At 39.0% G+C, this 25,247-nt stretch overlaps 1 protein-coding gene across 1 annotated transcript in view; it reads left to right on the forward strand.

Annotated features, from left to right (window-relative positions):
* LOC106079389 (protocadherin Fat 4-like) overlaps nt 1-25,247 on the forward strand; it is a 207,697-nt gene that overhangs the window by 89,900 nt on the left and 92,550 nt on the right. The window contains exons 5-10 of the mRNA XM_056027674.1: nt 943-1,045; nt 1,278-1,407; nt 4,971-5,151; nt 14,352-14,464; nt 20,461-20,604; nt 22,863-22,941. The gene's annotated coding sequence lies outside the window, so the exon portion shown is untranslated. The remainder of the gene's footprint in view (nt 1-942; nt 1,046-1,277; nt 1,408-4,970; nt 5,152-14,351; nt 14,465-20,460; nt 20,605-22,862; nt 22,942-25,247) is intronic.

The following is a 25,247-nucleotide window of genomic DNA, read 5'->3' on the forward strand; positions in this document are numbered from 1 at the left end:
AACGGTGTATTCAGTGAAAACTGCAATTTTACCGGATTTATATCAAGTCTGTCTGGACAAAATCTTGTAGGCTACACTTTCCATTCTCTGAACATGAAACTTAGCACACTTATTCATTGTCGATGACAATACATGAATCAATAAAAAAAAAACAATTGTTTAATCGATTCATCTAAATAATCTTTTTTTTGTATGGAAAATGAACTAAATCAACGACGGGCTACCGGTGACAATTATCACAATAATGTAGAGAATTATATCGTTCAGTAGAAATGTTAAATTGACAATTAAATATAATTACTAGAATGTAAAGTGTATGTATGTATGTCATAGAAATTTACACCGTTTGAGCAATCTTAATAAAACTTTACATGATCATGGCCCAGACCGTAGTATGTTAAATATCCCTCCCAAAACCGGATGACCCTAAAAAAAAAAAAAATGAAGAAAGAGACTTTACTAGATTAAGGTCATTGAGCCAAATTGATTTGCAAGCATTTTGTATAAGTTTTTAATAATTATTTCTCGGCAGCTAATTTCCTTTTGGTCTAAAATGGTATTGTAAGTGATCTCCAGTTGTCTCGTTCTGAAGTCGCCTGCAACCAGGTGCTCTCTTCTATGTCAGTTAAAAGCAAATTGGCACCTAAGCTGATATTTAAAGCGTTTCCGTGGGGCACCTCTGTTACGTCGACTACCTTTCAGCATACGTTCGTCCCCCATACGGGATACGCGCCCTTTCCACTGTAATTGTCGGACCATAAGAAGTCCCTCTATTCAGTCCATACCGGCGTTCGCAGGGACATCGCTGTTTGTAGTGCGGTCTTGCCACCGTATGTCCATGATGGATAGAGGGAGACAGACAGATAGACAGAGAAAAAAAAGGAAGCTATTACATTACAGTGTAATCTCATGGAGTTTAATGTATTTTCACTCTGAAAACAGCTCTGACTCAGGTCTACAGCCTGAACTGTACTGATGCTGACTACAGCCCAAGCTTTCGTAACCTCTCTTACACAATAGTACAAGGGAACACAACTCTCTTCAGGTAACAATTATATTTTCACCTTCCTTTCTCTCATCAATCATACAAATAGACATATTGGGTCGTTTTGTGTACAAAGTGGGATGGAGGGGGGGGGGGGGTAGAAGTGAGACTTAAAACATTACGTATAATTGCCCTTGATTCTTTTCTATTCATTTTGTCTACAAGAAATACAATTATTCTGATGTCAGACTTAAAGACCAGCCTTGGATGTTTTCATTCATTTACTTTTCAGTGTGAACAGCTCAGGAGCAATAGAAACGCTCGGTGTCTTAGATTACGAATTAATTGAAAAAGAGACATTGTTGATCAAAGTGTCAGATGATGGACCACATGTTGTACCTACAGTGACAGTCATAATAGTGGTCAGTATTAAATAGTAATAAAATAACGACCTGTTTCTGTCAGCGCTATAAAATAACTATTGGCTTATGATTTTAACTAATAATAATAATAATAATAATAATGGATGATCTAAAACTATATGCAGAAACCGAGCAAAAATTACACACCTTAATCAAAACGGTAAAATGCTTTAGTGACGATATCTGTATGTCTTTTGGCCTGGATAAGTGTGGCATCATAAGCATTAAAAAGGGCAAGGCAACGAACACAAACATTGAATTTGAAGGCATCGAGGAATTGAACTCCGCCTCTATTTATAAATATCTTGGAATAAACCAGAATGCCAAGATAAACCATAAGAAATTAAAAGAGGACTTTCTTGGCAAATATAGGCAAAGAGTTAATAAAATCCTCAACACCAAACTGTCTGGCAGTAATCTCATCACTGCAATAAACAGCTGGGCCGTCCCTGTGCTCCTTTACACGTTCGGTGTGATCAAATGGACTGACACCGACCTACATGACATTGACAGACTCACTAGAAAATTACTAACCAAGTTTCGATGCCTACACCCCAAGTCCTCCACCATAAGGTTATACCTGCCCAGGAAGGATGGGGGTCGTGGATTGCAGAACATCTTCAAATTGTGTAAGATGCAAGTTTTAAAAATACGATCAAAACTGCTCGCCTCCAGCAACAAATTAGTTTCCTTCCTACGGAAATACGACTCCGATGCAACCCCTCTGAACCTACACAATGCTGATGTCAATATCGGTTTGGACGACGCAGGCCATGAGATTCGCCAATGGGAAGAAAAAACACTCCACGGAAAATTTCCGGCTTCATTACATGGGGACAACATCGACAAGGCTGCTTCCTTAACATGGCTCAAAGCAGGTCATCTCTACCCTGAAACAGAAGGCTTTGTTACAGCAATACAGGACAGAGTAATCAGGACAAAAAATTACGAGAAGCATATCCTGAAACTCAATGTTGTCGACAAATGCCGAAAATGTGGAAATGTGGGCGAGTCGATTGAACACATTATGGCAGGATGTCCAGCCCTATCAGAATCAGCCTACCTAGGTCGCCATAACCAAGTTGCAAAGTTAATACACCAACACCTGGCTTTGACGTACAAATTGATCGGTAAGGACACTCCCCCTTATTATAAATACTCTCCGCAAGAGGTTCTCGAGTCTACTGAACATCTGCTGTACTGGGACAGGCCTATTCTGACCGACAAAACGGTAGATTTCAATCGCCCGGATCTGCTGTTCATTGATAAAAAAAGAAAAAACCGCTACCATTATCGATATCGCCGTACCACTGTCTCATAATTTGAGAAAAACTGAGATAGAAAAACAAAGAAAATATGGGAACCTAGGCTTGGAGATTAAGCGTCTATGGAAATTGTCCAAAATAACAATATACCCCATTGTTATATCAACCGAGGGGATAATAACAACTGACCTCACAGACACCTTCAAGGCCCTTAACATTCCTAGGAATATCTTCGTTGCCTGTCAGAGGGCGGTACTGCTGCAGACCTGCCACATCACCAGAAAATTCCTCAGTGGAAACTGTTAAAGGGACTACGATGAATTTTGTTTCTCTTTAGCGAAACTCGACCCTGGCAGTGCCAGAGAATGACTACTTGTTCATTTCTAACATAATAATAATAATTATATCAACCGAGGGGATAATAACAACTGACCTCACAGACACCTTCAAGGCCCTTAACATTCCTAGGAACATCTTCGTTGCCTGTCAGAGGGCGGTACTGCTGCAGACCTGCCACATCACCAGAAAATTCCTCAGTGGAAACTGTTAAAGGGACTACGATGAATTTTGTTTCTCTTTAGCGAAACTCGACCCTGGCAGCGCCAGAGAATGACTACTCGTTCATTTCTAACATAATAATAATAGCAGTCAGAGGGTGATGCTGCTGCTGACTGATCACATCGTCTGAAAATTACTTTGTTGACATTTTTAAGGGTACAACACTGAAGTGTGTTTCCCTTTAAGGAATCTCAATCCTAACAGTATTATTATTACGTACTCATAGTTACATTAATATTAATTATTTCTATATTATGATTGATATTAACGATAACTGCAAATATAAATTGAATGTTGTAAAGTAATGAAGTTGATATTCAGCCTATCAAAAAGAAACCAAAAAAAAAAAACACCTGTGGCATTAGAAATGTGAAAGAGATGTGGGGGGAGGGGGGTGTTATGTTATGAAAGTGAGAGAGCAAGTAAGAGTATTTAGTAAGTTACATAATTGTTTGTTTTGAATGTTTATATTTACTTCTGATGTACTCTTCATATAGTTTCAATGCAGCATATCGCTATACTGTTGTACATTGCCACAAATGAGGCCAAAATTAATGCTCAGGAAGATTCAGGGGAATGAAAGCGTTTTATCTTTGACGTTTCTGTCTTGATGCTATTTACTGTCGTAATCAATAGTTCTTAGAGTGTCTCTGTCTATTTGCTATAGAACAAAGACGCTGAATATATAGGTCATTGTCAAAGTGGTCAAATATATCCAGCTACACTGCTACATCAAAATAAGGAGAACGCCTTTCCGACATCTTTTTTTTTCCTATTATAATTTCCTATTCTAACCTCCTAAGGGTTGTCAGAAGATTACGTTCACATCAATCACAGCATCCCGAAACACATACATGGTCTGCTGTAATTTTTGAAAGAGCTTATCTAGGCAAACGAGAGGTGTCCAAACTTCTGAATATTTCATTGGCACCTCTCTCTCTCTCTCCATCTCCCTCTATCCATCTCTCTCTCTCTCTCTTTCACACACACTCTGTCACGTTTCCTAGTGAATGTATGCCTAATGCTAGCTGCATTACATATGTCTTACATTTAATAGACGAATGCGCTCAGTGTTCAGAGACAAATGGAAGTTTTGAGAAAACAATGAGATTAGAGGCACTGTTTCTACTGCACATGTTTACAAGTTCTGGCATGTTTGTAATCTCAGTTATAACCTTTAATAGTACTAGGAACGTTAATAGAAATTTTTGAAAAGGATTTTACACTTGCACTTGTTTTTAACATTTTGATCTAAATCTATATTATTATAATGTTTTTTTAATATTAATGCTATTTCTTAAATATTAAAATAGTCAATATTTTGCAGTAGTTCTTAAAAATGTATTGTATAAATAATTAAAATGAATTTATCCTATGGACGAACAACAATACTTATTGAAAACTGTACATTATGTAGTACACTCTCCAGTTGTGTTAAAGGTCTATATACCGCAAACCGGAGACATAAAATAAATCTATTCTCGATCTCTGAAACACGAGAACTAAAAATTCGAAGATCCAGAAATTTATTAACTTTTTAAATTGAATGAAAAATCCTTATTCTGGGGATATAGTAGATGGAATAGTCAATAGATCTATTCTAGAACTCTAATATACGAGAACTAAAAATTCGAAGATCCAGGAATTTATTAACGTTTTTAAATGTAATTCAGTTACCAACAGCAATATGTTACATATTTTCCTGATTGGAAATTTTTAATACGTGGGTTGCTTTCCTAGGTGACTGGGATAAATGACAACATTCCATCATTCTCTTCCTGGCAACCTGTAATCCCTGCTGATAGTACATACTATTTGGCTGAGAACAGCAGTGTGGGGACCACTTTGTTCATAGTGAACGCCACTGATAACGATAAGGGAATTGGCAGTGACATCACATATTCCATATCGGCCACTTCTGGTAAGTCTATACCTCGACTTTGTCTGCGTTAGATGTAACAAAAAAACAAGTAGGTCACACCTGGGTCTGCTTAGCCACTTGAAGTACTTTACTCTTCTTGAATTTCGAACACTATGCTTTTACCTTGATAGATGAACTCAGTAACTCGGGACAGGTCCTCGCCAATGCACCACTAGTAAAGTGCAAAGACCAAGTAGCTTTAAAATTGCTAACATATAGATCTACATTACGCCCAACGCATACTTTAAAAAAAAAAACCATCTACCATGGATCATGAGCAAACTCTGCGGCCGCATTAAGCCCCGCATTAAGCCCCGCACTTTCATAGGACCCACGCTAATTCTAGGTGTAATAATTATTAAAATATTACAATTTTATAACTTATAACAGATTTCCCGCGGCTTCCTGTCGATTTACCAGGAGCTTATGGAAATCTCCTGAAATTGCAAAATATGAAGAAGTAAGAGTTTTTACATGAATTAGTCCCATCCTAAGGAATTTATTAATAGTATTCAGTTTTTTAAAAATGTATATATATATATATATATATATATATATATATATATATATATATATATATATATATATATATATATATGTTAAAGTAAGTAAAAGATAAGTTCCACTTTTAGACTTTGAGATCTATGGCTCAGATGATGTTATGGTCGTCTGTTTCTATGGCCAACGGTTAAAGATCAGTGTGTCATAACTACTAATGGCCTTTACTTTCCCCTACTAATGTCAGGTACCCATTAGAGTTGGGTGGACTCAGCGCCCTTAAAATCCCAAAAATCAAAATTCCAGTCTTCAGCGAGACTCGAACCCACTAGGACCCTAGGTTCGGATGCCAAGCACTTATTATAACCACTCAACCACCATGTCCCCTTTGCGTATCTTACTAGGTAATAAATGAGGACTCCTTTATTCGTAATTTATGGTTTAGCGTTTATGTAATACTGATACCTTACTTTTCCAGTCTCTCCTGAAGTGTCTCGACGTTTAGTGATGTTTACTATTATAAAGTATGCTATTAAATAGCGATACACCTCATGACTCTTTTTTTTTTGGTAGGTTCCAGTTTATGTTTTTTTTTTAACCAAATGAATATTGTGCACCTGCTGTCCGTGACTTCCTTAGTTCAAGGGAACGATCACAATACATGGAGAGAACACTTAATTCACATTGTAGCCTACAAAGGAAACACCCTCAAATATTTGAGACTTGTGCTACAGAAGAAAAACTAGGCATAGCACTAGATTAAAGTCAGGTGTATTCTGTGTATTCTTGAAATCCTAAAGACAAGCTTTGTTTGAAATGTAAATAACTAAAGACACGTGACAGAGCAAACATGAACAGTACTTTAACAAAATGAACTAGTCTTGTCAAAAAAAATGTATGTATACCCGAACAAAAGAACTCTTCAGACAGAAAGATGAGATACGGACCCACCGTTTGTTGGAAGGGAAGAAAAGAAAACAAAAGTTGAATCAAAACGAAAAATCTTTACAACTTTAAGAGTTATTTTTCTATGCGGATGCTAAACCGAAATACGTCTTACTAAATGAAAAATAATAGTACAGCCCCTTGAACACTATACGGCTTTGACCTTACGGCGAAAATACCTGTTTTTGACGTGTGATTGTAGCTTTCATATTGGACGAGATTTTGTCGCGCCTTATCACATTTTTTTTTTTTGTATTTCATTACACAAATTACTTGTATGTGTGGGGTTCATCTCTTGGCGGTGCGACTTTAAGTTTATTGTGGATTTTTGCAGAGAGCGTGGAGCTCAGTGGAAAGACGTGGTTGTTTCAATTAATAAATCTTACAGTATTGAGAAATATGGCCGTAAATGTTGAGCTCTTCCCCATTAGATAAGCTTTTTTGTTACGTATTTTAATTTTATATTTTGCTTGTTTTCCATTATGGTCAAACCGTGTAGTTTGGCAGCTACCCAAGGACTTAAGAAAAACTCATTCATGCTGTCTAAACAACAAAAACAAAACTAACAAAAAAACATTTAGAACACCCCCATCCCCCTTTTCTTTTCCTCGTCAACACATACGCATCCACCTGACAACAGGGGCGTCTCCATTTTACTCCGCGATAACATTAAACAAGACAATAGGCCTATCATATTTTTATAAAGAAATCGTAAACAAAGACATCAACTCAAAATGTGCGTCCTCGTCTCCTGTGAACTTTACAATAAATCTGATAGCCTTCATGTCATTATAACCAGCGCGCTTCGAGGCATAAGGAAAGATGGAAAGGATCCAGTTTCAGTAAACACAATCTCACATTACATTCTTAGAAGCTAGTGCTGAAAATTAATTTGAAATCTGTGTATCTATTTAAATCTGTATTTAATATATTTGTTTTAATAATGAAAATGCATCAGGCATTTTGTATAATTTTAGCATTACCCACCGGCTACGCCCGTTGATTTTTATCCAAGGCTATATTTTTTTATTTAGTCATGAACGCCCTTCTTTTTTTTTCTACTTATGCCTTTGGCCAGTAAATTTGAGTATCACTTCTCTCCTCAACCAAAACGCTCCGCCAAAACAAATAGTCTTACTTAAACTATCTGACTATTCTTTTAAACTATTAAAATTTTTTGACTCCTCCCCCCCCCACCTCTTATTTGTTTTTTGTTTTTTTTACACTTTCTATATAACTGCCCGCATATCACTGTTTCAGCTATTTCTTTTTCTTTTGGTCAGTATATTCTAGTAAATGATACGCTTCATTGAAACGGCCATTCAAACACATTTACATCTGACCTGTCCATTTGATATCATTTTTCTCTCCCATCCTTTTCGCTACGCCCCTTACACACTTGAGTTTTATTATCTGTTACCTTTCATTGGCACGGCCACAGCTTTATTACACTACCCATCAAACCATATACTTTTTGCCCGTGAATTCGAGGACCGGTATCTCCCCTTCCCCCATCAACGCCTTAGAAAGTAGTCTTACATATAAACTTGGGGATTCCTCGACTTTTCAGCTGTTTATCGAAATATTTTTAAAGCTTTTCAAGCCTTGTTTATATTTGTATCCTGCGCATTGAGACCTCACACACTATTTTTGGCGAACTCCTACCCCCTTTAACACATTTCCTCTAACATAGTGCCATGATTTATAGTTTGTTACGTTGAAGTAAAGCAGCCCGCATATATCGACCACCCACACAACACATAGACTGCCTCTGGTCTGAGAAGTTTCACAATCAAGTGGTATGAGCTGGCAACACGATTGTGATGATTTGGGACCCTGCCAGCTTCCATCCCCTGCCAGCTTTCATCCCTTTTTAGCTTCCATCCCTTGCCAGCTTCCATCCCTTGCCAGCTTCCATCCCCTGCCAGCTTCCATCCCTTGCCAGCTTCCATCCCCTGCCAGCTTCCATCCCCTGCCAGCTACCATCCCTTGCCAGCTTCCATCCCTTTTTAGCTTCCATCTCTTGCCAGCTTCCATCCCTATTTAGCTTCTATCCCCTGCCAGCTTCTATCCCCTGCCAGCTTCCATCCCTTGCCACCTTCAAGCCCTTTTTAGCTTCCATCCCTTTTTAGCTTCTGTCCCCTGCCAGCTTCTATCCCCTGCCAGCTTCCATCCCTTGCCAGCTTCCATCCCCTGCCAGCTTCCATCCCTTGCCAGCTTCCATCCCTTTTTAGCTTCTATCCCCTGCCAGCTTCTATCCCCTGCCAGCTTCCATCCCTTTTTAGCTTCTATCCCCTGCCAGCTTCTATCCCCTGCCAGCTTCCATCTCTTGCCAGCTTCCATCCCTTTTTAGCTTCAATCCCCTGCCAGCTTCCATCCCCTGCCAGCTTCCATCCCTTGCCAGCTTCCATCCCCTGCCAGCTTCCATCCCTTTTTAGCTTCCATCTCTTGCTAGCTTCCATCCCTTTTTAGCTTCCATCCCCTGCCAGCTTCCATCCCTTGCCAGCTTTCATCCCTTTTTAGCTTCCATCTCTTGCCAGCTTCTATCCCTTTTTAGCTTCTATCACTTGCCAGCTTCCATACCCTGCCAGCTTCCATCCCTTGCCAGCTTCTATCCCTTGCCAGCTTCTATCCCTTTTTAGCTTCTATCCCTTGCCAGCTTCATCCCCTGCAAGCTTCCATCCCTTGCCAGCTTCCATCCCCTGCCAGCTTTTATTCCTTTTTAGCTTCTATCCCTTTTTAGCTTTTCCATCCTCTGCCAGCTTCCATCCTCTGCCAGCTTCCATCCTATGCCAGTTTCTATCTCTTTTTAGCTTCTATCCTTTGCCAGCTTCCATCCCCTTCCAACTTCTATTCCCTTCCAGCTTCAATTGCCTTCCAGCTTCCCTAACCATTCCATCTCCTGCCAGCTTCCATCCCTTGTCAATTTCAATCCCCTGCCAGCTTCCATCTCTTGCCAGCTTCCATCCCTTTTTAGCTTCTATCCCTTGCCAGCTTCTATCATTTTTTTAGCTTCTATTTCTTGCCAGCTTTCATCTCCTGCCAGCTTCCATCCCCTGACAGCTTCTATCCCTTGCCAGCTTCTATCCCCTTCCAGCTTCTATTCCAGCTTTCATCCCTTGCCAGCTTCCATCCCCTGCCAGCTTCCATCTCTTGCCAGCTTCCATCCCTTTTTAGCTTCTATACCTTGCCAGCTTATATCCTTTTTTAGCTTCTATTCCTTGCCAGCTTTCATTCCCTGCCAGCTTCCATCCCCTGCCAGCTTCCATCCCTTGCCAGCTTTCATCCCTTTTTAGCTTCCATCTCTTGCCAGCTTCTATCCCTTTTTAGCTTCTATCACTTGCCAGCTTCCATACCCTGCCAGCTTCCATCCCTTGCCAGCTTCTATCCCTTGCCAGCTTCTATCCCTTTTTAGCTTCTATCACTTGCCAGCTTCCATACCCTGCCAGCTTCCATCCCTTGCCAGCTTCTATCCCTTGCCAGCTTCTATCCCTTTTTAGCTTCTATCCCTTGCCAGCTTCATCCCCTGCAAGCTTCCATCCCTTGCCAGCTTCCATCCCCTGCCAGCTTTTATTCCTTTTTAGCTTCTATCCCTTTTTAGCTTTTCCATCCTCTGCCAGCTTCCATCCTCTGCCAGCTTCCATCCTATGCCAGTTTCTATCTCTTTTTAGCTTCTATCCTTTGCCAGCTTCCATCCCCTTCCAACTTCTATTCCCTTCCAGCTTCAATTGCCTTCCAGCTTCCCTAACCATTCCATCTCCTGCCAGCTTCCATCCCTTGTCAATTTCAATCCCCTGCCAGCTTCCATCTCTTGCCAGCTTCCATCCCTTTTTAGCTTCTATCCCTTGCCAGCTTCTATCATTTTTTTAGCTTCTATTTCTTGCCAGCTTTCATCTCCTGCCAGCTTCCATCCCCTGACAGCTTCTATCCCTTGCCAGCTTCTATCCCCTTCCAGCTTCTATTCCAGCTTTCATCCCTTGCCAGCTTCCATCCCCTGCCAGCTTCCATCTCTTGCCAGCTTCCATCCCTTTTTAGCTTCTATACCTTGCCAGCTTATATCCTTTTTTAGCTTCTATTCCTTGCCAGCTTTCATTCCCTGCCAGCTTCCATCCCCTGCCAGCTTCTATCCCTTGCCAGCTTCTACCCCTTCCATCTTCTATCCCCTTCCAGCTTCTATTCCCTTCCAGCTTCCATCCCTTGCCAGCTTCCAACCCTTGCCAATTTCCATCTCTTGCCAGCTTCCATCCCTTTTTAGCTTCCATCTCTTGCCAGCTTCCATCCCCTGCCAGCTTCCATCCCTTGCCAACTTCCATCCCTTGCCAATTTCCATCCCCTGCCAGCTTCCATCCCTTGCCAGCTTCCATCCCCTGCCAGCTTCCATCCCTTGCCAGCTTCCATCCCTTTTTAGCTTCTATCCCCTGCCAGCTTCTATCCCCTGCCAGCTTCCATCCCTTTTTAGCTTCTATCCCCTGCCAGCTTCTATCCCCTGCCAGCTTCCATCTCTTGCCAGCTTCCATCCCTTTTTAGCTTCAATCCCCTGCCAGCTTCCATCCCCTGCCAGCTTCCATCCCTTGCCAGCTTCCATCCCCTGCCAGCTTCCATCCCTTTTTAGCTTCCATCTCTTGCTAGCTTCCATCCCTTTTTAGCTTCCATCCCCTGCCAGCTTCCATCCCTTGCCAGCTTTCATCCCTTTTTAGCTTCCATCTCTTGCCAGCTTCTATCCCTTTTTAGCTTCTATCACTTGCCAGCTTCCATACCCTGCCAGCTTCCATCCCTTGCCAGCTTCTATCCCTTGCCAGCTTCTATCCCTTTTTAGCTTCTATCCCTTGCCAGCTTCATCCCCTGCCAGCTTCCATCCCTTGCCAGCTTCCATCCCCTGCCAGCTTTTATTCCTTTTTAGCTTCTATCCCTTTTTAGCTTTTCCATCCTCTGCCAGCTTCCATCCTCTGCCAGCTTCCATCCTATGTCAGTTTCTATCTCTTTTTAGCTTCTATCCTTTGCCAGCTTCCATCCCCTTCCAACTTCTATTCCCTTCCAGCTTCAATTCCCTTCCAGCTTCCCTAACCATTCCATCTCCTGCCAGCTTCCATCCCTTGTCAATTTCAATCCCCTGCCAGCTTCCATCTCTTGCCAGCTTCCATCCCTTTTTAGCTTCTATCCCTTGCCAGCTTCTATCATTTTTTTAGCTTCTATTTCTTGCCAGCTTTCATCTCCTGCCAGCTTCCATCCCCTGACAGCTTCTATCCCTTGCCAGCTTATATCCCCTTCCAGCTTCTATTCCAGCTTTCATCCCTTGCCAGCTTCCATCCCCTGCCAGCTTCCATCTCTTGCCAGCTTCCATCCCTTTTTAGCTTCTATACCTTGCCAGCTTATATCCTTTTTTAGCTTCTATTCCTTGCCAGCTTTCATTCCCTGCCAGCTTCCATCCCCTGCCAGCTTCTATCCCTTTCCAGCTTCTACCCCTTCCATCTTCTATCCCCTTCCAGCTTCTATTCCCTTCCAGCTTCCATCCCTTGCCAGCTTCCAACCCTTGCCAATTTCCATCTCTTGCCAGCTTCCATCCCTTTTTAGCTTCCATCTCTTGCCAGCTTCCATCCCCTGCCAGCTTCCATCCCTTGCCAACTTCCATCCCTTGCCAATTTCCATCCCCTGCCAGCTTCCATCCCTTGCCAGCTTCCATCCCCTGCCAGCTTCCATCCCTTGCCAGCTTCCATCCCTTTTTAGCTTCTATCCCCTGCCAGCTTCTATCCCCTGCCAGCTTCCATCCCTTTTTAGCTTCTATCCCCTGCCAGCTTCTATCCCCTGCCAGCTTCCATCTCTTGCCAGCTTCCATCCCTTTTTAGCTTCAATCCCCTGCCAGCTTCCATCCCCTGCCAGCTTCCATCCCTTGCCAGCTTCCATCCCCTGCCAGCTTCCATCCCTTTTTAGCTTCCATCCCCTGCCAGCTTTCATCCCTTTTTAGCTTCCATCTCTTGCCAGCTTCTATCTCTTTTTAGCTTCTATCACTTGCCAGCTTCCATACCCTGCCAGCTTCCATCCCTTGCCAGCTTCTATTCCCTTCCAGCTTCCATCCCTTGCCAGCTTCCAACCCTTGCCAATTTCCATCTCTTGCCAGCTTCCATCCCTTGCCAGCTTCCATCCCCTGCCAGCTTCCATCCCTTGCCAGCTTCCATCCCTTTTTAGCTTCTATCCCCTGCCAGCTTCTATCCCCTGCCAGCTTCCATCCCTTGCCAACTTCCATCCCTTGCCAATTTCCATCCCCTGCCAGCTTCCATCCCTTGCCAGCTTCCATCCCCTGCCAGCTTCCATCCCTTGCCAGCTTCCATCCCTTTTTAGCTTCTATCCCCTGCCAGCTTCTATCCCCTGCCAGCTTCCATCCCTTTTTAGCTTCTATCCCATGCCAGCTTCTATCCCCTGCCAGCTTCCATCTCTTGCCAGCTTCCATCCCTTTTTAGCTTCAATCCCCTGCCAGCTTCCATCCCCTGCCAGCTTCCATCCCTTGCCAGCTTCCATCCCCTGCCAGCTTCCATCCCTTTTTAGCTTCCATCTCTTGCTAGCTTCCATCCCTTTTTAGCTTCCATCCCCTGCCAGCTTCCATCCCTTGCCAGCTTTCATCCCTTTTTAGCTTCCATCTCTTGCCAGCTTCTATCCCTTTTTAGCTTCTATCACTTGCCAGCTTCCATACCCTGCCAGCTTCCATCCCTTGCCAGCTTCTATCCCTTGCCAGCTTCTATCCCTTTTTAGCTTCTATCCCTTGCCAGCTTCATCCCCTGCCAGCTTCCATCCCTTGCCAGCTTCCATCCCCTGCCAGCTTTTATTCCTTTTTAGCTTCTATCCCTTTTTAGCTTTTCCATCCTCTGCCAGCTTCCATCCTCTGCCAGCTTCCATCCTATGCCAGTTTCTATCTCTTTTTAGCTTCTATCCTTTGCCAGCTTCCATCCCCTTCCAACTTCTATTCCCTTCCAGCTTCAATTCCCTTCCAGCTTCCCTAACCATTCCATCTCTTGCCAGCTTCCATCCCTTTTTAGCTTCTATCCCTTGCCAGCTTCTATCATTTTTTAGCTTCTATTTCTTGCCAGCTTTCATCTCCTGCCAGCTTCCATCCCCTGACAGCTTCTATCCCTTGCCAGCTTATATCCCCTTCCAGCTTCTATTCCAGCTTTCATCCCTTGCCAGCTTCCATCCCCTGCCAGCTTCCATCTCTTGCCAGCTTCCATCCCTTTTTAGCTTCTATACCTTGCCAGCTTATATCCTTTTTTAGCTTCTATTCCTTGCCAGCTTTCATTCCCTGCCAGCTTCCATCCCCTGCCAGCTTCTATCCCTTGCCAGCTTCTACCCCTTCCATCTTCTATCCCCTTCCAGCTTCTATTCCCTTCCAGCTTCCATCCCTTGCCAGCTTCCAACCCTTGCCAATTTCCATCTCTTGCCAGCTTCCATCCCTTTTTAGCTTCCATCCCTTGCCAGCTTCCATCCCCTGCCAGCTTCCATCCCTTGCCAACTTCCATCCCTTGCCAATTTCCATTCCTTGCCAGCTTCCATCCCCTGCCGTCTTTCAAGGGATTTGGGCTGGGATAAAAATAATTTTCATTCCTAAACAATCGTCTGAAACTCCACCTTTGCCGACTTTACAAATGGATATGGTTTTTAAATATTGGCTAGTACTTTTACTTTTTATGCGAAATACATTGATTAGAATCCATTTCTGATCATCATTCCGAATGTTAAACTTAGACAAAATCATTGGTTGTACTTTTCAGGTTCATTAAGTATTCAGAATATTTTCACAATCGACCCCAAATTTGGTGCCGTCACTCTTGTGGGACAAGTCGATGCTGACAAAGGTCCGTCTATCTACAATATAACAGTAAAGGTGAGTAACGATCACATTTTGGATGCTTAGTTTATGTACTTTGTCATTTTCTGGTTGAATTCTTAGAGACCAAAGATTTTCTTCCAGTGCTGAGACATTTGCAAAGGGGTACAACATAGGCTTTAATAGTAAAACAACATTTCTCACCTAGTTGCTTTCACCTACCCCTTACTTCAATATTTGCCCCTTTTTTTACAATACCCAGTGGCGTAGCATCCAAGGCGCGAAGGGGTTCAATGAACTTGGGCCCACAAGCAATAGGGACCCACAGCTGTGGCGTAGCAACCATGGCGCGAAGGAGCTCATTACGCTTGGGCCCATGCATCAAGGCCAGTTGGAGCCCACATTAGAACTTAGGAAGAAAATTTGTTTGTTCATTTGAAACACTTTTAAGTGGTTTAACTCTGTTAAGAAGTTGTAAAAACATTGACTTTTAAGACACTATTACTTATATGCAGTCCTAACTGAATCAAACGTTATGACATAATTACTTTTTTAAAGGAAAAGATACGATCTTTACATTGGAATGTCTTTACATTTAGTTTACTCATTTTTCTTTGTCACACACTAAATTTGTCTTATTGGCTGGAGAGGAGCCCACCAAGATGTTATTGAACCCGGAGTACTAGTGTGATATTTACTTGTGTAGCAGGCATTGGTTACGTCCTATAGTCCTCGCAGTACTGGTGTAATATTTACTTGTGTAGCAGGCAATGGTTACGTCCTTTAGTTCTCGCAGTACTGGTGTGATATTTACTTGTGTAGCAGGCAGTGGTTACGTCCTTTAGTTCTCGCAGTACTGTTGTGATATTTACTTGTGTAGCAGGCAGTGGTTACGTCCAATAGTCCTCGCAATACTGGAGTGATATTTACTTGTGTAGCAGGCAGTGGTTACGTCCTATAGTCATCGCAGTAATGGTGTGACATTTACTTGTGTAGCAGGCAGTGGTTACGTTGTAAACACCTACAGTCTCTGGCCATCACCTAAATTAAAATTTGACTAACACTAATAGTCCAATATTTAAACTACATGCTTACATATTACTTCCTAATGTGTCTTAAAACGAATAGATATTAATTAATAATATCGTTTTATCGCGTGCTTTTAAGAATGTGCGCTTATAATAATGCCTCTAATTCAGTCACAAGAAGCACTGGCACTTGATTTACAACATCAATTCGGTCCAACACCAAGCCGTGTTTATGCCATCTCCCATTTAGCTCGAGCCTGTCGCACAAGTCCTGGGTTGAGAAGTTTTACAATCAAGTGGTATACTAAATACTAAATTGAATATAGATGTTAAATGTTTTCTTGGAGGTTCAGCGAGTGCCTATTTAAATTATTCTGATAGCGGTGGTTGATTTTGAAACCAATACGATGCCAATGCCCAAACATTCTCATCGTATGACATCAAAACCATCCATTCGAAGTTTGTTTGTTTCTTTGTTTTCTTGCTGCGGTTGATTTTAAAACCAATGCGGTGCAATGGTCACACAAAACCATCCATTCGAAGTTTTTCGTTTGTTTGCTTTTTTCTTTTCTAGCTGTGGTTGATTTTGAAACCAATACGATGCAATGCCCACTCATTCACATCGTATGACCTCAAAACCATCCATTCGAATAACTTATTTTTTTAAAAAAGGTACGATCTTTACTTTGGAATGTCTTTTCATTTAGATTACTCATTTTTGTCACACACTAAATTTGTCTTATTGGCTGGAGGGGGGCCCACCAAGATGTTCTTGAACCGGGGCCCACGGGTACCTTGCTACGCCACTGACAATACCTGAGGAAAAATCAGGAGCTGGTGACCCTAAGCCAGTTTGCAGCACCCAGTGCTACACCCTGAAAGAACCTGTGATGCCTCTGACCCCAAACTGTATCGGCACTGCCGTTCCTTTGGATACATCAGCTGCGTGGAGAGGGGGGAACTGATGTGTGGGCCACAGCCAAAGCCCCAGGCATTCATCCCCTTTCCATGAGATGATCCTTTGTCGCTTTGCGACTGAAGGAGGCCATTCAAGTCAGAATTTCATGGAACCTGGAAACATGGTTGAGGGTGAATTGGCGGAGGAACCTAGATGATCATCTCTAAAACTGCTCTAACAAGTTACCTTGAAATATAAAAGTCGATGCATGTATATCGCTGAGAAAAGAATCACTAACTCATTGGCCACATGGGAAAAAATCAATTATGACCTTTTTTTTTTTTTTTTTAAATTTAAAAAAAAAAAATTAATTTGGCTAAAGAACTAGATCTAGACTTAGATCCAACATCGATTTTGAAAGGACTATCGGGTTTTTGAAAGGACTATTGCTTTAGGGAATTTCCGAATGCAAGCGTCTATTTATTCAAGAATTCATTGGAATATTATAAATTATAAAGTGTAATAGCCTATATAGATCTATACATACGCCTAATCTAGATTCTTTCCCGGGGGATGAAAGGGGAGAAATGGGGTGGAGTAAAAAATGTTCCATTGTTTTTAAATCCAACCATCGTTAGTTACTTAGAGAAGAACATTTTTTTTAATGGTGTTGCCAGGCATAGTGTATCGATAACAGAATTAAGTATTACTTGCTTTAAGTTTTGCTTTTATATGCTTATTATTATATAAGATAATTACTTACATCTAATATATTTAATCTAATATAGAATGCATTAAGATTTTAAATCAGCATTCTAAATCTTGATGTAGATAACGAAAGTGCCAATAAATAATAAAACAATGACAATGATACAAATTGTTTCTCCTCTGGCCCAATGGATAGAGTCCTATAAGTTCATCGAGCTGACGGTGTCAAAGTACACGTTCAATTTCCGACTTCACCTACTATTTTTTTTTTATAATTTTTTTCTTATATTTCATTTTATTTTAAGTTGTATAATGGTGGTATTGTATTTGAAGACATTATTTTTAAAATGTTTTTCTTGTTTAGACTTCATTTTTACAAATATTCAAAACCTTCGTCCTGGTTTTGTTTCTAACTCTTTCCTTCATCTGAAATAGTTTTAAATAAAAAAGAATAAAGCTCAAATGGAACTTAATTAAACAAATGGGAATCGTGCCAGTGGTCATCGGTATAGATTTAATTCGGGTCATACAATCACTACACATTTTTTTCTATCCGAACAAGATCTATTAGCAGAAAGAATCATTCTCTTTGAGTTTGACTATAGTTCCATGGTTTGACTTATTGAGTTACGAGTGTCGTAAATAAAACACATAAAGAATCATAGGTAGCATTGACATTGTCTTTCTCTTTCTTATTAGTTTCTTTTCTCACTGTTGTCATTATATATCGAGATGAACGTCTCTGGTATAAACTATAAATTTAAAGTATTAGAGTCTACATTGCTGTCAGATTTTCATTACACCTATGGTCATCTATCTATTGCAGGATCCAGACACTGCAGTTCATTAAGTTTCTTTTTATATACAAAAAAAAATTTGCAAGTGCAATGCATTCTCACTAAAATATGTAGCAGTAATTGGACAACACATCAAAATACAACGATAATTAACTAGCAAAGCTGCAGGCCTAAATACATGTACCCATTTTAATAAGAACATAAGAAAAGATCACAATACATATGAAAGAAATAATCGTAGGCTGACTTATTGTACAATAACATTTTAGACGTATCCCGTTTATGACACTTATTTTTCTTGATGTTTAAATATTCATTGTTTTTATAAAATTACTGGCTAGTTCTGAATATACAACAAATGAAGTAAGGACATTTAATGATAAGATACTAGAAGAATGGGTCTAGAGTCTAGAATGAACAGTTTAGATGAAAAGCTTTGAAAACTCTTTATACAATTTTAATTTAACGTTTCTTGTTCATTGCTTGAAGTCTTCAACACACAGATAGAAGGATACATACAAAAATGTAAAAAAAAACTTTAAAAGAAATATCTAGCTTCGTAAAATGACTGCTTTGTTATGGTCGTGTATCCTTGATCTAGCTGAGCTAGTCGTGTCTCATAGTCTTAGACTGTCACACGAAGTCGTGTTTGTCACCCTCTATTCAGAAACTAGACGGATAAAAAAGAAAATAATTATATGTCATCTAAAGGGGGATTAGCCCAACGCTACGCCTATATATGTGATGATAATAATGATGATGTGTGCTTTGTATTTGCTTGTAGGGTGATTTAGTTCAAAGATTAGAGAAGGTTTTTTTTTTAGAGTTTTTTTTTTTTCGTTTAGAAAACCTATTTGATAAATGTAGAATACTATAATATGAAAATGCCAAATGTGCATTACTAATAGAATAATATGTATACATATAAAGGTCTGCCTCTTATTGCAAAGAATATATTCTTACATTGTTGTTGTTTTTTATATTATTTTTGAAGACATACATAGGTGTGCCTCTTAATGCAAAGAATTTTTTTTTATATTATTCTTTTTTTTTCTTATTAAAAAACAAACCCTATTCCTGTAGTTTTCAATTGTCGAGTTATTTAGTGTTTTAAATTGAGGTTAGAATAGGAATGCTTTAAAAAAATGAATTTTGAGGTATTTGCGGTGGGGTGTTTGGAGTGGCTCAACTAATGGGCATCAGGAAACACAGGCAGAGATATATACAAAGAAATGATCATGCCAAACAAACTGGAAAGTATTAACTTCCTCCCCAACAAAGAGAATTCTGCAATCTTTCACCGAAGAACAGGACATACATCTCCGTTAAATTACTATCTTATCGAAATAAATCCCACACAACTACCCCTTTGTAGACACTCCGCCCACCCTTATGAGTCCATAAACCATATCCTCTTTGAATGCCCCTTCCTAATCCACCTTAAGCAAACCCTTCTATCACTACAGCCCAACATAACCAACACCCTGCAGTACTAAACAACTAAAGAGAACAGCCCACTATTTTTACAAAGGTTATATCAACACACTCTGTCTGTCTGTCCGGTAAAAAGTTTGGACATGTTTTTCTCGGTTCAAGTTAATACTTACCTATATTATTCATTAAAACTGACAGGGTTCCTTCCTTTAGATTAACTTTTTTAAAAAGGTATTCTTTTTCTATTGCTTGTTACAAAGCTTATATCAACTCACTATGTCTGTCTGGTAAAAAGTTTGTACACGTTATTTCTCCGACACACAAACTTGGATCAAGCTAAAATTTTGCACAATTATTTCTTTTACATGCCAACACAAGAATCAATTTAAAAAATAGCCAATTAGTTAATTAAATATTGGTAATTATTTATTTTTTTTAGTATCTCCAACAAGGGAAAGAAATAATTGGGGGTATAAGCTGAATTAGTCGCCTTTATAGGTGTTGGTCTAATGCCGTTACAAATTTAATTACATGACTGATCCAAGCTAATTGATGCTATAACACTTTGTATAAGCTTTTTTTTTTTTTAAGTATTTATATGTTTTTCTTGTTTTTGTATTTTGCGTGTTCCTTGGCAAAGTCTGCAAAAGAGCTTATACAGTTAACCAGCAAAAAAAAAGCTGGCTAGAAGAAGAAACATTTACTATGGAGCGGTTGAACAACGAGATTAGAAATGCCGTGATTGAAAACGATTTTCAATTCATTGATTAAAAACGAGATTTGCAATGGAGTGGTTGAAAACGAGATATGCTGAAAACTATCACTTGGCAAACTCGTGAATAATACAAACGAATCAAACTTTGAAGAAAAGAAAGTTTGTGATGCAAATTAATGAGGAACATTTTAAACAATTGTTTTGGATTGAACCATCTTTCATTAAAAAAAAACAAAAAAACACAACAATAAATGTTTTTCGCAATATCATCTCGCTATTTCGAGCCCTTTAGTATCCTTAGGTCAGTGACACAACGATCAGCTGGCAATGGGAAGGAGGAAAATATTATTTTTTACATGTTTAAAGATTAAATTCTTAGAATGTATTGGAATTTTCTAACCAGTCTTTTCAGAGTTTTTATCCCATTATCCAATAACATTAAGAAAATTTAAGATTTATGTTTTTCTTTCCAGGCAAGTGATGGCAATTATGAAGACACAAGAGATGTATTCATTCACGTGACAGATGTCAACGACAATGTTCCTAGATTTGTTGGTCTCCCTTACAATGTGACTCTGTGGGAACAAAACTGCACTGCCAATTTTATAATAGCTAATGTAAGCCCGTCTTTGTTTGAAATAGCTTTTTTTTTTTTTTTTTTGCAATTTGTTTTTTATGAAGTCTGATACTTACAAAATATTAACAATTCACTATAACTATCATACTCATACTGGTTTACTAGTTTCGAAGCATCCTTCAAAATAGAGGCCCTATTATATAGAAAATATGTAAAACATTTTATATCTCGATCTATATATATATATATATATATATATATAGGCCTATAGGTCTCGTGGTCGTAACCTGGGGGGGGGGGCTGAATTTAGTGACTGATTTTTGTTTTGATTCTGTTTATTTTAGGTGAGATTTTAATATTAAACCCTCACTTGCCCCAGCGCAGCCAAGGGGGTTTTGAGTTTAAACACCCCTTCCAGTGGGGTTTAGAGCTAAAAACCACCTCTTGAATATAAAAAAAAAGCAAATTACACACTCAAAAATCTATGAGCGTAGCCAAAGGGGTTTTGAGTTAAACCCTCCTTCAGCGGGGTTCGAAGATAGAAAATACCTCTTGAATATAAAAAGAGCAAATTACACATTCAAAATGCTATGATCGTAGCCATAGGGGAATTTGAGTTTAAGCCTCCTCCAGCGGGGTTTGAAGCTAAAAAATACCTCTTTAATATAAAAAAAGGAAATTATACACGCAAAAGGCTATGATCGTAGCCATGGGGGGGGGGGGGTGAGTTTAACCTCCCTTCAGCGTGTTTGAAGCTAAAAAATACATATTCAATATAAAAAAAAGTAAATTACACACTCATAATTCTATGAGGGCTTTTGTTTTTAAAGTTTAAAACCCTTCCTGGTGGTTTTGAGCTAAAATATCCCCATACAGCAAAATGCTATGATCGTAGCCATAGGGGAATTTTAAACCTCCTCCAGCGGTGTTTGAAGCTAAAGAATACCTCTTCAATATAAAAAAGCAAATTGTACACTCAAAATGCTATGATCGTAGCCATGGGGGGGGGGGGTGAGTTTAAACCTCCCTTCAGCGTGTTTGAAGCTAAAAAATACATATTCAATATAAAAAAAGCAAATTACACACTCATAATTCTATGAGGGCTTATTTTTTTTTAGAGTTTAAAACCATTCCTTGTGGTTTTGAGCTTAAATATCCCCATACAGAGAGTTTTGAGGTTGAAAACCTCTCTCTTCAAGTCACCAAATTCTATGAGCGTAGCTAAAGGGGGTTGAATAAAAAAAAAAAAAAAACTCCGCAGATTTTTTAGTTTAAAACCACCTAGAAAATGATTTTGACGATAAAACTCCCTTTTTTTAAATATAAATTTAAAGCAAACTACAGTCACCTAATTCCAAGAGCGTAGCCAAGAATGGTTACAAATTTCTACCAGTGGCTGAGCTCCATTAATAAAGTGCAGTGAATAGTCATCTGCGAAATTAAAAAAGACTAAATGTCGCTCAACAAAGATGGCTAAGATGGATTTTAGGAGTCAGTTATATAGATCGTGTCTAAATCAAGGAAATCCTATACCAAACTGGGAGTCAACCCCTTAGTGAGATTGTGACAGAGCATCACATGACGTTTGCGGGACATGTTATTCGACAAAATGTTACGCATAATTAGAGTTGCGATGACATGGAGGCCATTATGAGGAAAGCGCAAACAGGGACATCCAAGTAGAACACGGCGCCACACTTTCATGGAGGTCTTCAGAGCAGGTGGTAATAGGCTTCAGACATTGCCATTGACAGATTTTTGTGGAAGCAGCTTATGGCGCCAATGCGCCGAACGACGCGGGAGGATCTAAGTATAAGGTTTTTGAAATAAAACCTTTTTAATAGCAGGACAATGCACTGTAGACGGTCTGTAGATACCTCAGAATATGCATTTTGTTGGCTTTCAATACCTGAAATAGTGCTTGGTGGCTGGGCTCCGCCCCGCGCTCACGCACTCCCCCAGACCCGCTTGCTGGCAATGGCGGGGAGTCTACAATTTTCCCACTAATTCCAGGAAGAACCTATTCTATGGTACAATAAACGTCTTCCGAAAGAATGTGAGGGTCAGAATGTAATAAACATTAATTATGTAAACACACATACACGCACACATATTTTTCTTCCTGGAGGGGGGGGAAATCCCCCCCCTCGAAAAAAAATCCTGGCTACGCCCATGGACTAATATATATAGGTCTGTGATCTATATAGCTTAGTGAATCTCATTTTTAATCACATTTTACATGAGAGTTCCACTCCTGCTGCTCGAAATCAAATTTTTTTTTCTTAATCTTATAAACAGCTTACCACTAGCGATGCAGATGTTTCCTCCGGGAATTTGACAATAAATGTTGACAGTATTGTTTATGGCTTTGGTACAAGTAAGTAGACTACTTGGACACTTAAATCTAATTATTAGCTAGAACAATATTATATCAATTGGTCCCAGGTCCAGGTCATCCTTTCTAAAATAAAAATTTGATATCTGATTCTGAATCTGGACTGATGTCAATTTTTTTCAGTGACTTTCACTGTCACTGACTTCAAAACTGACAGTGACACAATCACAAGTCAGTGGGTAGATCTAGGCCTTTCCCACATGAGACTGAGACATGCATGTTTAATGTTCACAATCTGACATCTAAAGTAGATATTAACTGAATTAACAGACAAATGATATACCAGATACCTAAGTCTAAGACTAAGAAGACTTAGAAGTCTATACTCATTATATTTATACTGTTTTAATTGATCTTAAAGCTTTTAAGCTTTACTTTAGTGTTTGATAAAAAAATATTAATACTTAATAATATTAGTTAATAGTGTTTAAATATAATCCACATTAGATTATTTATAGAAACTGTGGGCACCTACGGACATGCAGTAATAGAGATACAGAAATCGATGTAGAAGGAGAGATAGAGACTAGAGAGATCTAAGAGCAAATGAGTTCCTCTTCTGTATTATATTGATTAAAGCGGTAATAGTTTAGATGCCCAGATACCTTTACTGACCACCATGTTGTTTTCAAGCATATTTATCTCACTTATCTATATTAAACTTTCAATAACTTTTTTTAAAGAGATTTTTGTTCTTATGCTGTCAACTTATGAGTTTTTAAGTGTATTTACTGAAATGAAGGTCTAAAAATGTTAATAATAAATTGGTGAAGTTGTTTCTTCTTTTTTCAATAACTTTTTTTTAAAGAGAGTTTTTTGTTCTATGCTATCATTTTAATATTAGATCTAATAGCTGCTAGAAAGAAAGACAAAACAGCAACAGAAAAATGTTGGCAATTAATTCAAGGGAGATAGTCTAGTATTAAGCCTTAAAACCAAAATGGCGTATTTCCAATGACAATATATGGTAATAAGAAATAAAACTTAAAAATATATATTTTAAAAACTATTTATCTCCAAGGAAATTAAATTACATATTTGTAATCTGCATATTTTTCTGCATATTCTTAAAATATAAGAGAAACCTGATTTAGCGTTTCTAGTCACGTAAACTAATACCATTAAAGCTTATCTTGGCCATCCTTCATAGTTCTATTTCTAGACATATAGGTCTACTCAATGATATATAAGTTTACTATAATTTTTAATTGCTTGTATTTGTTTTCTGCATTGAGTTATGCTTGAAACTATTTGTGTATATTTTCAGCTGAGAAACAGTTTTAGGTCCACTACTGTTTCTAATTTATCTTATCTTATATAACACAGACGTTACTTCAAAAAAGAAGATCATTACGTCCTACGCGACATGCATTTAGTCATGCATATTAACCAATGACTTAAATTCTGCCAAGTCACTGGTTTTCCTGGCTAGCTCAGGCAACCCATTCCATGCTCTAATAGCACTAGGGAAGAAGGAGCATTTGTACAAATTTGTCTTAGCATATGGGAGGAGGAATGTGCCTTTATCTTTGTGTCTTTCAGAGTACTTTATTCAAATTTGTTTTTGTATTTGAAGATTATGGTTTAGTGTTTTATGTATATTTGCTACTTTACTTTTGAGTCTTCTGTCCTGAAGGCTTTCTAAATTTAGTGATTTTACTAAAGGTGTTACTCTAGTCAAATGTGAATATTCGTTTGTTATGAATTTCACTGCTCTATTTTGCGTCTGTTCCAGTTTCTTAATGTTTTCTTGAGTTGAGGGGTCCCAAATGGAGGATTCATATTCTAAATGACCTACCCCTAATTGCATTAGACCTGGAAAATACAGTAGACTATTTGCAGATTATTGTATAGTATTTAGAACAATAACTACATACTGAAATTAAAAAAAAAAAGAAAAATAAATGAATTACATAAAAGCAAATCTTAATGGAGCATGACTGCATGCCTTTCCTCTTTGAAAATGCCATTTATATTAACAGTGACAAAAAACAACAACTATATTTCATTATCCTATACATGCAATGTCTATAATTTATAAGATAGGAAGCTGCAGTGACAGATTTAGTGGATTCTTTGTCCTTAAACACAACACACCCCTTTAAAAAAAAGTACAGAAAATAATCCTATTGTTGAAATTAAAAACACTTAAATAAGACAAATCCAACAAGAATACTGATATATTGGAATCACAATATTTAATTTACATAAATCAGATTTATTAAGTCAATGAAATGAACAGACAAATGAACCTTGCCACTTTTGCTCACATTTCTTGTTTATTCAAT

The sequence above is a fragment of the Biomphalaria glabrata genome, chromosome 4 (genome assembly GCF_947242115.1).
Source record: "Biomphalaria glabrata chromosome 4, xgBioGlab47.1, whole genome shotgun sequence".
Lineage (NCBI taxonomy): Eukaryota > Metazoa > Mollusca > Gastropoda > Planorbidae > Biomphalaria > Biomphalaria glabrata.